Below are 5,198 nucleotides of genomic sequence, written 5' to 3'. Positions count from 1 at the left end.
AATTTCACTAGTGTTCAGGAGTTTGGGCAAATATTCTGCTACAGAACTGGGGTCTATAGCTGTGATTCTCAGTCAGGGTGCTGTGGCACCCTGGGATGCCTTGAGATCCAAGGGTGCCACGCAGTGTTAGCACAGATAGATGTGCAAACATGATTCACAATATAAACCCAGTGATTTCAAATAAGAATCCATATTGTTAAAAAAATTCTGACATTTTGGGCTCTATAAGATCTTTGCAATAGAAAATCACTCTATTCTTTTTCTGCACTCAAAAAATGAGTGAAAGTTTAGAGCTAGCATTTTCTGGTGGGTGCCTTAAGTCTAGCCAGGGGAGCCTTGAGCCTGAAAAAGTTGAGAACCACTGCTCTATAGAACCTATTATATTTCTGCACAAGACCTTGGCATCCTAGGTTAGCATGAACTTTCTTTAGGTCACAGAAAAGCAGAAGTAACATATTTCTCATGAGAGAACACCAAGTGCCTTTTCCTTAGTTGTGTTCCCTTTGCTGAACACTCAGCAAGTTGTCCCAGGGTCGGAGTACATGAGATACTGTCCCTTTCCTTGGCCTCTCTGACAGAATTCCTGGGCAAAGGAAATGTTACACTTTCATGAAAATGGGACCACACAGCCCAGCTGTCCTTTACCCAAGCTGATCTATCAGTCCCCTCATAGTTTAAGGGGACTGATGCCAGTCTTGGGGATGCTGTGAGTTCAGTTCACCTGACAGGTGAAACCCACCGACAGGCTTTGTAAAGGTTCTATAACACAGTTGATTTTTAGTTAGCACGAGAGAGAGACAGATCCAGACACAACAGTAAACACACCTGTATGCATTTTCATACTTCACTTTCTTCACTAGTTTGGATTCACTGGCTTAGATCTCAGTTCCTATTTCAAGTCATAGTTCTTGTCTGAATTGTGAAGTTAGTGTCTCTTTTCTCCCTCTGTAACCAAACACCTTCCTCTGATATTATCCGGTCTCTCTGTTTAGACAGAACTACTGTGCTACCAAAACATGTCTCTTTAGTTCTCTTTCCTGGCCAAAGCTTCCTGTTCTCCCAGAAGCCTGAGTACTTGTTCTTTTGAGAGTCCATTTTAACCCCCTGCTTTCTCCTTCCCAATAAAACCTCCAAACTGGGAATCAATACCAGATATTGGTGAATTGTATAGCCATAATGCCAACTATGTGGTATCCTAACTGGAATAATTTCTGTAGCCACCAATAGATAGAAATGAAACAATAGTTCCTGTGATTACAAACCTGTATTTTAGTTATATAATAAATGCTGTTTCCTTGCCTCTTTCTCACCTGCTTCTGTGAAATGCATTTAAAAGGAATGCCACTCCCATGTGTATTGCTGAACACTTACCAAAGAGTAATTGCTGGAGTGATTATTCTCTTGTGGGTGTTTTAAAATTTCCTTCTGCTGGACACTGTTGTCCAGAAAGTCTTAGAGAGCTGACTGGGGGCATTTTTCTTTTCAGTAGCCAAAACGGGGTTATCTACATGGCATATTTTTTTAGTCATTAATAATATGCATAAATGTTATGAATGTTCCTGTAAGTCCTGTTTGTGACATTTTTCTTTTGAGGGATTTTTTGGAATAAGATAACAAGGTTATTAACATCTCCATCTTCTGCAAGCAAATTATTATATATGTTAAAAATACCTTTGCACCACTTGCAACCTAAACATTGCATTCTGTGATTGAACAAGAATAGTAACCCAACTAGTTGTGCAGCGGGAGAGAAATGCAAAAATTTAAATTGATTAATTTAAATAATAATACCAGTGATGAATGCAGCTTTAGATTTTAATCATTCTTTCAATTTAAGTTGCAGAAAGTAACACTAACAGAAGGATGGAAATTAAGCAACATACACATATTTATATTTAAGCCCTGCCTGGTTCTGCTCTGAACTGGTTCTCTAAAAGTGGTATTGTGGAGTTTCTTGTTTGCCTGAGAGCAAGGTGAATTTCTTTAAATCATAATTTAAATCAGCAAGTGAAAAGCCCAATTTAAATAATTGATTTTTATCAATTTTCCCATTGTGTATATTTTTTGTTTTTTAAAGAAACATGTATTTTTATTGGTTGCAATAACAATGAGAACATGTTGATTTATTACAGTTTTTACAGTAGATTTAGTACGTACATTTCCTAGGTACATAAACTATATATATTTAAAAAAATATAGCCTAATATATTAGATTGTTAGAAAGTCTACATTGTAGTATGCTATAAAATGTTGAAATATATATTTCTTATTCACTAAATGATTAACTTGTTGCTTATATTTGTATTGAGCTGCATTAAGATGGCAACTTGAATTTAATTATTAAGCACAAAAACAGTGCTTTGGATTTATTTAATGTTTTGGATACAGAAACTTTTGTTATCAAAATGTAGTGCACATTTACAACTAACTAATTTATTAAATGCTAGTATTAACTGTTACAGTAGTAGAATTGTGAACTATGGTTAGTGAATTAAACCAGTTATTTTAGGTCACCCTGAGGAAAATTTTCTAAAATGCCTAGGTGAAAGTAATTTAAGCTTAAGTTCTTACTTGCATAATTCTCTTGAAAATTCTCCTTAAAATGGTCCTTTCTTCTGTACACACTGCTCCTAACTCTGTTCCCTCTCCCTCCTCTCACACAAGAAATTAACAGTAAATCAAGCCTCCTCTCTATGACAATCTACCATGCCCTTCACCCTCTCCTCCACCCTGCCCCCCCCCCCAACCCAACAAAACAGATTAAAACCCTTCCCCCTAACAATCCATGATATCTGCTATTGTAACCCCCTGGACTTGTGTGCTGAAGTATTTTAGCTTCGAGACATGGATAGAGCACTTCAGAAGTGCTCTACATGTACAAAAGGACCAAGCAGCGCCCTTTAACTGAAATACCCAGAACCCTTAAGAAGTAGGAGTTGGTAGTTACTGAGCAGATGGTTGCTCTTCCATGAGCTGGAGAATAAGCCTCCATTATGGATGCAGAATCATAAATGTTTGTAATTTGAGACCTGAGTTAATTAGGTAGAGAGAATAAAACAGGAGTTTGATACCGTGCAGGTGGGCTCAGTTAATAATCCTGGTCAAGGAGTACACATGATGGTGTATATCCATAAAATTCTACAGGTTTCAATACCTGTGATGACTTGGCTGATTCTTTGCACCCAGTAGCATAGACCCTGCATCCCTTGCAGGGTCAAACCCCTAATATATGAAAGATTTAATAGATTTCATAGATATTAGGGCTGAAAGGGACCTCGCTTGATCATCAGTTCTAGCCCTCTGCCCAAGGGGCAGGCAGTCAGCAGGATTGTGCCATATTTTTAAAACTTGACCTCAAAAGTTAGATTTTCTCCCTCATTCTTAAATAGAAGAAAATCAGCCTTTAACTTCAGAATTTTTAGTAGAGGCACATTGATTCAACACATTATTTTATTTAAATTATGTTAATAAATTATATAACATTTATATCTTGGACTATATTATATTACATTCAAATTTCATTGTAAGCTGGTTTATTTTTACAAAGGAAAGCTTAATTATAATTTAAATAAAAATTAAAAAACTATGTAAATTTAAAAATCCATTTTTTTTGGCTTAAAAGTAATCATGGATTTTTATCTACCCTGCCTAACGGCGACTTCAGCATAAAATGGGCAAATAGATTATTGTTTTGTTTGATTTTTTTTTTTCTTTTAACTTGCAGCCTGGCTATCTCAGGTTGGTACAGACGTGGCCTTCTCCGATCCCACCTCTGGACTGCAACAAGGAATGCTGCATGGTATTCTGGCTTCATGTGTGCTAACACCCAAGACAGATGTCATATAGCTGCCTTAGAGTGCTGCTGGATTTATGCTGATAAACACACCTGAGATTGAAAGCTTATTTGCAAAACTCCAGTGCTTCACTAGATTGGCTATATGACACTCTGTTTCAGGATTCAGTATACATAGAGTGTTTTCCTGTGGCACTCCCTGTTGGAATCTGGAAGCAGTGGAGACATACTTGGAGAGTTGGCTTGGGGTCTTTATGGCCTATCAGCAAGTATAAACACTTTGCAGGCCAAATCTGGTTCTTGCTCATACCTGAAGTGTGATAATGGCTTCTGTGTGTTTGATCAGGTGTAGCCACGTACTATCATGTCATTATTTTTGTTTTTACTGTGATGGAAACTAGGAGCCTTAGTCAAAGACCAGGTTCCCGTTGTGCTAGGTACTGTACAAGCAAAGAAAGCTGTTCCTTGTCCCAAAACGCTTATAGTGTCCCAGGTCAGGGGTTGGTAACCTATGACCCATGGGCTGAATCCAGCCATTGGATCTGTCCCACAGCTGTGGTGTTACCAGATTTGCCCATTACTTTGAGGTGTGCTCATTTATTAGGGACACGTTTCTAGGGTCTTGGTAATTCTATCAATGTGCTGCTTGTGTTACTTGTGTTTCTATACGGAGCTGTATATCTCCCTTCTGCAAGTCCTAATCCCCAGTGGAGCTATCTTGCAGGACTCAGTTTCACTGGGGCTGGGTTCCTCCAGTCACCAAATCAGTCACACACACACACACACACACACACACACACACACACAACACAGATTAACGTGACACGCCTGACCCGGCCGGGTTGATCAGCATGGACAGGCTGACACCCTCATATGCCAAGAATCAGTTCATCAGAGCAACAATAAACTGCAGTTAGACACAAGCACACAGGTGAACAGAATACCTCTGAATCCGGCTGGGTGTCCAGATGATACCCTCATGGGCCAGCATGCAGTTCATTAGGGCACATCTGAGCCAAACTGGGTCAATCAGCCTGTACAAGCTGATCCCCTTATGTGTTTTAAACTCAGCATGTCCCAATCTTTAGCCCCTTGATGAATAGACCCCACAGTATTTTTGGGCCTCACAGGGATCTTTAGCTTAGGTAAAAGAAGCATTGCTGCAGAGCAAGTGGGGAAGGAGAAGTAGAGAAGGAAAAATGTACCCAGTTACTACGAGTTTGACTATAAAAGTTATTTATTGCTAAGTATATGAAATATATTATGGTAATAATAGTAATAGACATGCAAAGGAAAAACAAACACAAACAATTACAATACTACCCTGGTTTCACTAAGTATTTGGGGAAACTTAGCTCAAGCTTACCTAATACAGTTCAGGTTCAGAAATTTATGCCTAGAGAGA

General features: G+C 38.6%; 1 protein-coding gene across 11 annotated transcripts in view; it reads left to right on the top strand.

The window, feature by feature from the left end:
- The window catches only part of SNX10 (sorting nexin 10), a 97,055-nt gene that overhangs the window by 61,681 nt on the left and 30,176 nt on the right, over positions 1 to 5,198 (top strand). The gene's annotated exons all lie outside the window — the stretch shown is intronic.

Source organism: Alligator sinensis, unplaced genomic scaffold, assembly GCF_000455745.1.
Source record: "Alligator sinensis unplaced genomic scaffold, ASM45574v1 scaffold29_2, whole genome shotgun sequence".
In the NCBI taxonomy this organism is placed as follows: domain Eukaryota; kingdom Metazoa; phylum Chordata; order Crocodylia; family Alligatoridae; genus Alligator; species Alligator sinensis.
Note: the sequence above shows the minus strand (reverse complement) of the source record. Positions and strands in the feature narration are given on the sequence as shown.